This window comes from Numenius arquata, chromosome 2 (assembly GCF_964106895.1).
Source record: "Numenius arquata chromosome 2, bNumArq3.hap1.1, whole genome shotgun sequence".
Classification (NCBI taxonomy): Eukaryota; Metazoa; Chordata; class Aves; order Charadriiformes; family Scolopacidae; genus Numenius; species Numenius arquata.
This window is the reverse complement of record NC_133577.1, coordinates 17411943-17424154: the sequence shown is the minus strand read 5'-3', so window position 1 is coordinate 17424154 and position 12212 is coordinate 17411943. Positions and strand designations below refer to the sequence as shown.

The following is a 12212-nucleotide window of genomic DNA, read 5'->3' as shown; positions in this document are numbered from 1 at the left end:
TAATTAGACAGGATTCTACTCGGACACTTCTAGGAAAGACATTTTTAAAGCAAAAAGCAAAGCTTATAGAAAACCAAACTGATATCAGAACACCAAAAGGAGTTAAGTGGTTTTTTTCCCCATATGAGCTACTAGAGCTACCTCCATCAGAAACAGTTTACTGAATCCAGTAAGAGAAGCCATGCCTTAAACCACAGGTGTTTTTCATTAAATGACATTTAATTGTGTATCTAGTTGCCTTGGTTCCCCCTAAACCTTAAAACTGGGCTGAAAGGGTATGTGTGATTAACATTTGAAGGAAACTGATTAAATAGATTAAAATGCAGCAAAAATAAATGAAACCAGCACCTAGAGTATGTTGGGGATTATGTCTCGACTAAATCATCACAAAAGCTGTCTTAGCAAAGATTTCTAAAGTTTCCAAATCAATTTGAGACTTTTTGTAAATATCAATTCCTAGATTTCAAACCTAAACCATTGATCATTACTATTATATTCACATAATGTTGCATCTTACTTTCAAGTTCCTAGAAGTAACCTAGCCTTTTAGAAGAGCCTGTATACCTCAGATGTACAAAGTACTATTAATTTTAATGAGATCTACTTACTGGACTCATTTAGGGTCTTCTAAAAAAATCCCAGCTACAGTAACTAGTGAAAGAAAGTATTATTTAATTATGATTAACATTTATGTGTTGTGACTGCTACAAACAGATTACTTCCAACAGCTGCAAAATATATAGAATGTAAAGCATGGCATAATAAGAATAAATTGCACTGTTTATCAGCTTTAGTGTCTTACGTGCTTTACTTTATTTTCCAAGCACTGCAATACGATTTACACAGGAACAAGATGATGACATTTTCTCAAATGGTACTGTTAAGAGTCCCTTTCAGGCCCAGTTCAGCACAACTCCTGGGTGACTCTGCAAAACCGCTAATCTTCCCATTTACTTTCTAAGGACCACAGGAAATATCATTTATTTAATACCTGGTTTACTGAAGCCTTAAAGCACAAAGGCTACATAGGAGAGAGATATACATAAGTATTTAATTTTTAAAGTTTCTCCACAAAAATATTTCAGTAATACACAGAATTTACATGATGGCTTATGCAACAAATCAATTTCCAAGAAAATTTTAAAGTAATTCTAAGCTGAAATCAACAAATATTTCTTATTAGCATGACTTTCTGCATGAACACCAAGAACCCTTCAGAGTTTCCTCCCACTATCTCTAATCTTATAGGATAACATAAACTTTGCTCATTCTTCTGTTTCCAGGACCACCAGCAAAACTACAGATTGCTACACAAAAATTAGCATTCCAGTAATGACCTTTCATATATGGTTTTTTTTTTTTAAAAGTAAACATTTACCCATCAGAGTATTTTACAAATCAGCAAGGCGCTATCACCACACTTTACAGATGAGAAAGTTAACATTTATTTAAAGAGCGTCTTTGCTAGCATAGGGGAAAACAAGTGTTTCTATGACCAGAGGAATTTTAAAAGCCTGATTTTTTTTTTGTGTATCTATGTTGAATCTGACTGACCTTTGGACCTTCAAAAGTAAGAGATTTCCCCAAAGCTTTTCTCACTGCTGAGAATTAAAGCCTCTCTTTGCAGAGTTCTCCACCATCCACTAAGACAGGAGCTCAGACTGCAAGGATCACTAAAGGAGTCCCTCTCTACAGCCCACTCTTTGGAAATCAACCGGTAATTTCAGGAATGACTACTGAAAGGCAAAATACAGGGCTTGCTTTTGCAGGCTTAAGTATTCTTCTCAACACTACAGCATCTGTTCCAAATAACAAGAATTACCATTAACTGTAAAATTAGATTAGCACATTATTACTATACGTACTACAGTGGGTTAAAAATGTGGGAGAAATTCAGACATTCCTCTTAGCTCCCTTTATCTTTAACAGTTTATCTTCCAAAGCAAAACAAGTGGTTATACTCTCTCAAACAGCTTTCCTGCACAATATGACACGAAGATTTTATTACTCAACACATCTCTGTTGATAGCACTGATTTTGATTATAAACTCTAACAAAATTAGCAAGCAACCTCTCATTCTAAAACTTTAAAACCTTTCTTTAAGACTCTAGCAGCTATAGGTCTGCTCATTAAAAACTAAAAGCTCAGACCAGCAGATACAGAAAAATAAGGCCACTGGGTGCCTAACATAGCCAAAAAGCTTAGCAAAAACTAGAAATACCTACTTGCATAACTTCCATCACTACAGCATGTCCATATGATGCATCTCTACTTCTAGTTTCATTTCACCGTTCCAGACCTGTCATTTGCTTGCATTAGTACAACTATATAGCAACTATGATTCCCAAGAAAGCCAGGATAGTCAAAGTCTAGATTTTGTTTTCAAACTAGGACACATAAGCTATAGAGTGAAAAAATTCCAAAGAAGCTACTTCAAAGATTAGAGAATACAATAGTGGTGCATGCAATTACACAACTGAAATCAGTTTTCATCAAAATTACTACAAATGATCTTAGGACAGTCAACTCCAAATGGTGGTTTTGGTGGGTTGATTTTTTTTAGTCTTACGAAAAAGGATTTACAAGGCACAGTTTTGGAGACTGCAGAAAGTATCTATCAAAGGCTGGATTTATTTATTTAAAAACAAAGAAACTGAAATTCTTAGTCTCTACAGCTACGTTTGGTCGAAAAGAAAAATTCACATCTTCCAATCCATTTATAAGAGGGTACAATATCAAAGGACTGGATATAGTGTTAGAGACCCCTGACTTTTTCCCTTTTTGCTGGTGTTCAGATTTCCTTCTATCCAATAATTCCAAGTGTTTTGAAATATAAAACCACACTTCATTTCTAACACAAGTTTAATTTGATGAACATAACTTACTATGTACATAAATGTTGTAGAAATATTAAAAATTAGCTGATAATGGTAATACTGAAGACTCAGAAGGCAGTTCTGTTTACATTATCTTATTAATAATGTGTTTGAAAATAATGCAGAATTTTTTAAAGATTTATTAAAATACTAAGATATAAGAAAAAATATGAAAAACCATACCATTTCCAACAACACGAAAAAATGTACTACTTCACGGAGTCTTAAATGCTTCTCATTAATAACTGTGTTCCAAGCAATGCAACTTTCCAGTAACATCTCATCTAGTTTTTCACTTTCCAGGACAGTTTACCGGTCTCCAGTTTCATCTAAAGCATTTTACAAATGGCCTAGGCCAAAATAATGTAAACTATTTAAAACAGTCAGCCCCAATTTCTTATATCATGCTCACCTACGTTTCTCCTGATAACAGGGTCCAGAACATTCCCATATTAAAGCCTTAGCCAATAAAAAACTTAAGAAAGAAAAAGGAAAAAGGAAGAGAAATGTTATTAGTATTCCACTGAAGCTCAAGCATTTCTGTGCTGTTTTAAAAAAGAAACACTTAAGTTTTCTATTGAATAGTAGGGAAAAAACCCTGGGCACTTTTCCAAAGGTTAGAATTTTCTGTGTTCTGACGTCAAAATAGCATAATGTAGAGCAACTTAATGGCTATAAATCATCAGTCAGCATTAAACCACAAATGTTTTTTATGACAAGTTTTATTTTTGCATAATTAGAAATCTAGTTTTCAAAACTAACACTAGCAATAAAGAATGCCTTAAATAGCTGGAAAAGGGAAATGTTTACTGGTTACTTTACTACAACTTCACACAAAAACCTTTTTTTTGTGTGTACAATACTTGGGTATTGCCAAGAGCCCTCTGGAAACCACTGCCAAGATGACTTTTACATAAAGTGATCTGACCTCCTTATTATAGTCTGGTTAATATTTAGTATAAAAATGTGTTAAAAGCGCAGGAGAACAGATTTCTAGTCTTTATACTACGACTCCCCAGGAATCACAATTCTACAATTAGCATTTTTTTCACCTAGGTCTAAGGCCGCGATTTCAAAAAAGTAAACTAGCCCCCCCCAAAAAACCCAACTGTAACTGGAAATGAACAGTAAGGAAAATAATGCATGGGTAATTTGTTGCATTTTTCTTGTTATCTTCATCAAGATGGACAGGCAAGGAGAATCATAGCTTCATTATCTATTTCTTACATAAGGACAGAAATATTTTAACAAAATTTTATATAAAGATCCCAGCTTACCATGTTCTGCTCCAGGGCCATCAATAGAAAAAGAACAAAGATACAGAAGAAAACAAAAAAAAGACTACAGTAAGAACAGAAAAAATAGCCAAGAGTAGAGGAAGAAACTTCAAAAAATGGGATGAAGAATTAAAAAAGTTACAGATACAACAAAATTATTTACTAGAATAGGTCAATGTCATTTTTTCTTCCACAACTATGTCTACCAAAACCCAAATAGATTAAGCGCATTTCTGGAAGACAGACAAAACCCATGAAGAACCTAATTAGAGCTCCTAATCAATGCATAATCCTGCTTTAGAAGGGCATGTGCCTACTGAGTTTCAGGCAACAGAGATTCTTTGTTTCTCTTTGAGAAGAGACTATTTTCTAAGTTTCCCAAGGTCTTTTTCAGAAATTACCATCTACTATTTTTCCAGTTATACAGCTGCAACACCTTAAATAAATGAATACAGAGGAGGGTGGTATACATCTCCAGTAAATACTTAGGAGAAGGAGGAAAAGGGGAAAAGAGGTAGAGTATTCAACAGTAACTGTATGCAGGCACAATTAACTGTTTTCCCTGTGTTCTAGAAGCCATCAAAGATTCAGAGTAACAGCTGGATTAAAGTGCATAGAAATAACTATTAGAGGAGCTTCTTTCTCCCATTAATATAACAAAAGCTTAGGGAGAACAAGAATCAGTATGAACTGCTACCTAAGTTATAAGCTCATAAAAATAAACATACTTACATAATTATATCTGATTATGACTACGTGTTCAAATTTGTAAAATCATCAACTGAAATATGTGAGGGCACAGATCATCATAAATTTGTATTCAACCTTTAATTATTTGCCAACTTTTTGAAAATGGAAAGTTGAAAACAAATTTATAATCATTAATATAAGAGAAAATTTTATATTCCCTTTCAAAATGATTCTCATGAACGATATTTTGATGACTAATACTAGTTTTCTCCTTAGCACTACAAAGATAATTTCAGGAGAGTTGAGGAATATAACAGTTTAAACAAGGTTTAATTCAATCAAGTTACAAGTCACCTACATATCTTGCAGTAAATATGGTCTCAAAAAATCATTTCCATCAAAAGATGTTATTTTGGTGGTAATGAGCCACTGGTCTAGAGTTCCCACCACAGTACACAATGATGGAGAGAGCTGCTTCACACTTGCAGTGGGCCTGAAATCATTTTGTTAATAGTCAGTACTAGTGTAAGCTCAAAAATTTAACACTGCAGTAACATACCAAGTATGATATGTAAACACTTCCTATGTGAACTGGTGTAAGGGATTCTTGTCCTCATTTCAAAACTCAGACTTGCATTATAGCAAAAACTTTCAGCAGAATAAGACTGTTAAAATGCATACCAGAATTTGCTTAAGGACCGCTCAACGTAACTAATTCTTTATACAACTTTTGAATAAGCTACTTAAATTACCAGTACCAGACATACAGGACAGTGGAAAACCCACATACTAGTAGGCTTTCCTCTTTTGTTTTCCACTGTCATATTCTGCTACACTAAGTTTGTGATTATTTTGTTCTCGTATTATCTGCAGTGAACATACTCACTCGCAGTTCTACAGAAGTTGAAGTTTATTTAAGGGTGGTCTGCTGCAATCCTGTTTTTCCCTAGCTGGGTATTCTCACTACGTCACTTCTGTTACTGCTAAACCAGAAGTGACTCCATAGCAAGTCAGCTGATCCAAGGTTAAGCGCTCCACCAAACGGACTGGGTGCCCACTCAGACGAAGGCCAGTACTTTCTGATGCAAAAGAGGAAGCAGGAACAGTAAATCATGAAGGAATGGCAGGACTGCAGCAGCCCTTGGTTCATACTGTCATGGAAATATTAAGTCTGCTTCACACTACTAAAAATAATACACTGTCACCTCTCCTCCACATCAAAAAGTTTACCACATTATCTAAGTCACTCCCAAGAAGTTTGGGCTGCCTCATTATCCTACCTACAGAGCCTCCTTTTTGATCATTTACATGACGTGCACCGTGAGAGACTTGCATCTGAACTGACAATACAGATGTAATGCAGGAATTTCCTGAAAAGCTTTTAAGGACGGCAGTGTCCTTTTTCGGCTGCTGTATCACTTATTCATTTCATAACTTTAATTGAACAAGCAGCAAACAATGGATTGCACAGCATGATCAACATTTCAACAGGGAGACTACAGAAGGCGGCACTAGATTCTCTCTTGTGAAAGCAAAAAGGCAAAACCAGCACACCATGCAGGAACAAGTTAGAAAGAGCTATTCAGGGAAGTCAAACTTGCATGCAGAATTTATAGCGGCTTTTTAGATAGCTAAAACAAATGAAATCTTCTACTCTTCTAATCTCTTTCAATTTCAAGCTTTTACTAGTTTTAGCTACAGGCCAACAAATTACATACAGCATTATTACAATATTTTTTTTTTTTTTTTTTTATCTAAAGCTAAAGCACAATTAAAAATTCTTAAACTAAAATTCTTTCAACTGTATGAGGGTTTTGCTATAGAATTCACAGCACACAAAGTTCTCAGGGTTATCCAACTGAAAAATAAAACCTTCAGCCAATACGATTGCCCCTTCATTATAGTTTCTCCTGTTATATAAAGAAAATGTGTTGTATGTAAGAGTGACTAAAAATAGAAACACCATCAAAATAAGATCTCTAGTAACACAGAGTAAACAGGAGGACAGTTAGGGAGTGCTTACATACCAAGCATCGCTATAAAGAACGTTCCAATTTGTAAAAAATCATGCAGTATGTAGCACATTAAACTGGATGAAACACTAGAATGCAATTTTCTGCTGCTGCTTTGATAATGAGTACAGTAAGCATTTGCAAGAAGAAAGTCTGTGAGTAAAATCCTTGCACGTTACCTGGACTATCATGGAAAAGACTCACTTCTTAAGAAAGCAAGCCATTCACTGTAACCACTACATACTTGTACTATGTTTTGCTAACTTTTCCTCACAATTTAAAGCAACAGATACTGAAGAAGAGACTGTATCCCATTTAACACAGGTATTTTTGTTTAACCATAGGGTCACAAACATTTGTTGTAGTTGTCTGTGTTACACCTTCACACAAATCTTTGCTGATATTTTTGTTGGCATGCTATGTTTCAAAACACTGAACATAAAGAAGAGTATCATGCTCAATGACACTTATGGTGAATAGTTTGCCTTTTGATTCATTTATTCATAGCAAGAAGATGGCGAATATTATCTTCAAGGTGAAAATCAAATCCTACTTCCCCAGATTTCCTTCCACTATTTACTTTGTTCTTAATTCTCCTGCCTTCTGCTATACAGAATATAATAATCCTTTGTTTTATAAACAGTGTATGTTATCTGTTTTAATCTTTTGACATAAAAAATAATTCTTAATGTTTTTCCCAGTCCCATCCTTTGTCACAGCTGATACTGAAGGCAGCCATCATCAGCACAGGCTTTCCCCATTTTCTGCATGATCTCCATGAGAATTCAGTTGCAGCTTGGTGAGGCTGTTTTTATTGCACTACAAGTAACGCGGAATACAAGACCTCACGGTATTAAGTTGCTTCTTTTCCTCTGAAAACAGCCAGCATTTCTTATCGTACTGCCCCGGTTAACGCATCTTCTAAGCATTCTGTTTGCTGCTCCTACTTTTACTTTTCTAGTAGTGCCTTGCACTTAACCTTACCAGCCCCTCAGGCCAAAGTAAATTCACCCAGTAGTAAAACCTTAACTCAAGAAGATTCAATCAATCACTTTCAGCAACTGCTTCAGCCCCTTGGGCATTTTTCAGGTTGTTCCGCAGTCTGATTTCTACTACTCTATTATTTGTTAAGCATAGCTATTTTCTCTCTGTTGTTTATGAAAACGTTTAGAGGTGAGAGTGTATGCTTCACTTCCTTTATTTCATAGTTTCACTAATTCAGACTTATACAGCCTTCCAAACAGCTTGCTGGAGACAGATTACAGTCGTAGCAGCAACTATGATATGGCTAAAGGACAGTAACAAGAGTTAATACAGCATTCTTCAGGCCAGTTTTTTGAGGCTTTGTAGCTTTGCGAAGTTGTTGGGGTTTTTGTTTGTTTGGGGGTCTTTGTTTTTGGTGGTTTTGTTTTTGTTTTTTTTAATTTGATCTGAAGACTGGCAAAATTAAATTCTAATTTCAGCTCCTCCATACAACAAGAACTATTCACTTTCCTCTCTTATTAAATGGTTTTGGTAATTTGGTAATTAAATTAGGTTTTGGTAATTTGGACTTCTATGAATTTATGTTATAGATCATCTTGTGTGGAAAATGTTCTAGTAACATCTTTATTTTGCATCCTTTCCTACCTCCATTTTTAAATTCCTCAACTACAACACTGAAACTTTTATTACAAAACAGGATTAAATGCTTGGGAACACTATCAAAGACTGATGGTAATTGTTGTCCAATGCATAGAGCTGCTACAAAATACACAAAAATGACCGTTAGAAAATCGGTTATTTGTTGACTCCAACTCCTATATATGTTAAGTTATAATTGTTTTCCAGATTAAGGAATAATTACCTTACTTGGTAATTATATAACATGGTTTTATTTGTGTTTGAATTATTTTGAAGACAATAACTGCCATTGACATTCATCTACTCTAAGGATTTTGACATTATGAAATCAATATTGCTACAGTTTTTTTAATTAATGTCAATGATTTCTTTGTATACCATACAGCTAAACTTAAAAATATGAACACATATGAAGATATATGAAAAGTCTAAAATCACTAATATAGGCAAGAACCACATGTACTAACAGAATTTAACAATCTTCAATTGAAAAATTAATTCCCACCCATCACACTTTTGAAATTCGATTATTGTAGTGACAAGTGACACACACAGTTTGACAGGGAGCATCACTGACTAATACTATGTCGTAGTTGTCTTCAGACAAGGAGGAAGGAACCAAGTAAAACTCCAGCTGCCCCAGTGCAGGAAGAACAATACAAAGAATATGAAAAACACCAATTCCAGAAAAAATTAGCATAGTTAAGTAGAAGCCCAAAACATGACCTTGTCCTCAGAAAGGAAGAATGTGGAGTCAAAGGAAAAAGGGGCAAGAAGTATTTGCCTGAAATTTGAATTCTGTTGTATGTGCCTCATTCTATATAAAGATAGTTAGTATAATGGTGCATTAGTTATTAAAGACCTGGACATCTGTATAACAAAAGGAGTATCTAGATAACATATCAGCTAGAAGAGTTTATTCAACACTTCTTAGAACATGTAGAAGCCTTACATATTTCTAGCACAGGAATTCAGACCTACTGCCCAGGACCTCAAAGAATAATTCCAAACCCTTAAGGACACTGTAATTCAGTATGCTATGCTTAATTATTATGTACGCCCCTTTACACAGCCTCTGCATTTTTCTTATCTTCTGCAGTGCACAATCCAGAGCATCTCTTGTTTTTCCTTTGCAAGATAACCACCCATCCTTACTGAACTCCTGCAAACAAGAAATAAACTCTCAAAGCTCTCTCAATGAAGAGAGATCAATACCTGTAGAATTCACTTTAGAAGAAGACATAAGGATGGTACAGCTCAATGTGATCCCAGAAGCCTGCAGGCTACTTTATTCTTCCTGTTTTTCTGTGCAGAAAAACATGAAAGAAGCAGTACCATATGATCTTGCAGGTCCACATAATGACCAGTATCTCACTGAACTATGGGAAGAGGAAAAGAATTAGAACTATAAAACTTGAAGTACAGCCAAAATTAAAAAAAGTTTCATTCCAAAGAAATGTATATTAAATACAAGTTAGTGGGGGTTTGGTTTTTTGTTTTTGTTTTGTTGTTGTTGTTTTTGGTTTTTTTTTTTTTTCCCCCGGTGTTTTTTTGTTTGTTTGTTTTTTTAAAAAAAGTTTTGGCCTCTCTCCTCAGGGAGAAAAAATGGCTCATTCAGCCAGTCTCCCTCAAGTTGTCCTTTCTATTTCTAAAGATAAACTGTTTGATTATGCTACCACCTTGGTAAAAATCCAAGAGAGAGTGGAAAGGGAAATTAATAATTCACATCCACAAGGAAAAAAATCACTAGTTATCGAGATTCATAAAGATTAGAAGAAATACAAGCTACTACCGAAATAGTCTCTGTTCACCCAAGTATCTTCAAATGGAAATCCATTTTAGAAATGTGCCTATTTGTGCACTGTTGCTATAAAAAGTAATTAGACTTTTTAGTATCTTGAGTATAAAAATAACTGATTATTCCCAGAAATTAGCAACTCATTCCCATCTCTAACACCAGCTTGCTTTTCTGAAATGTTATCTCAGAAAAGCCAAAGCATTGCCAATATATGACAAGAATGAAACTGAGTCTCCCCTCCTACATAATCACAATTTTTATTCAAGTTGAATGGAGATAAAAGAGAAATACATTAATAAATTTTTTTCAATTTTAATACTCTGACATTTATTTGGAAAACAGCAATAGTTGCAGGTATTCCACGTGAAAGGGAATTTCTGATTTTACATTCATAGATTTTAGAGCATCTTTGTAGTCTTCCAACATCCACAATTTCACCCATCTTATTATAATTAGCTAGGTTTTCTTTTTTTCCTCGTGTTTACCCTGACTATTTAAGGGTTTATGGCTGGTTTCATAGAAGTGTTTCATTCATATCTTTTAATCCTAAAGCAGAATTTTTCAACTCTCAAACTGCCTGAAACCGTAATTTGATTAAACAGCCATTTTTGATACTACTTGAGCAGATGCAACAGGTAGTGCAAAAAACAGATTCATCTATATACTAATTCATCAGTAAGTACTACAGATGCCTGTTTCAATGAGGCATAGCTTTCAGAAATGAGAGCCAACAGACCTTTAACTCTTGCGCAGGTAATAATAACCACCCAAATCTCTTAAGCCTACACACAATATATAAAGATGTTAAGTAACTGAACTGACAAAGTGTTTTTCAACTGATGGCATATTTGGACAATACTTAGCCCTTTGTTGTTTATTGCTAGAGGGAAACAAAAAATAAAACTCTGTAATCAGGATTATACAGCTCCCCCAACTGATAAAGTTACTAAATAAGGCAGAATATTTTCAAGACAGACCTGGCTGAGACTAACAAAATGAAAAACTACTAATGTATTCTTTTTTTTTTTAGAGGCTCAAAACACGCCCATACACCAGCTCCAGAAACAAAGCATAACACAAACATGCACAGGGTATACACGTTACTACTTCAGACATACTGGGGATTTGTGACCTATCAGGTCATCTTGAACATGATCCTTCACTCTTATTATTAAGCGACAAGAGGGAGGCAGAAGAATCAATAGACGTTTGACAACATTAATTCTGCATCACACAGAAGTTTTGAGTTGTTTGTCTTTTAAACTATTTGGTGCACTGTAGTTAGAGAATAAACATAAAAGTTTCAAGTTTTGCCCATATAAAAGTCTTTTTCTTGCTACCATTTCTAGTCCTGACTACAAACTCAATCCTAATGTGCTCAATATCTCTGTAGTAAATGAATAAATTCTAAAGATCTACTTTTCTCTAGTTGATTTCAGCCTTCAGACACTGACAATGTGAAGAGGTCTAAATTACTTTTTTTTCCATACTTCCTGCTTAATATCCTACCATATTTTGTTAATTCAAAAATGAAGTGTCTCTCCTGATCTTCGGTAACTTTTAAAAATGTCTTCTAAATAAAGGTACTTATACAGCACGTGTCACCACAAGCTCCCTCAAGGTCAGCATCTATTAGCATTCACTAAGGACCCAAAATCACTAGGTCATTTTAATAACACCTACTGCTTTCTTTCATAAGAATCTCAATTTTTCCTCATAATATGGAAAATTTCTCCACCACTGAAAAAGACATTAATTTATTTTTATCATTCAATAATGGCACAAAAATGGTGGTAAAAACCAGCACAAGATGCAAGTTAATGGCATGGGATGCACTGTACAGCCATGCTAAGTCACCTTGCTTTGAGTGAGAATACAGAGCAGATCTAAGAAGAGCTCTCACAGGGTAATTCTGGTCCCTGCAAAATGCTTTAC

The 12212-nt window shown here is 34.7% G+C and overlaps 1 protein-coding gene across 9 annotated transcripts in view; it reads right to left on the bottom strand.

The window, feature by feature from the left end:
* The window catches only part of QKI (QKI, KH domain containing RNA binding), a 166796-nt gene that overhangs the window by 47972 nt on the left and 106612 nt on the right, over window positions 1-12212 (bottom strand). The gene's annotated exons all lie outside the window — the stretch shown is intronic.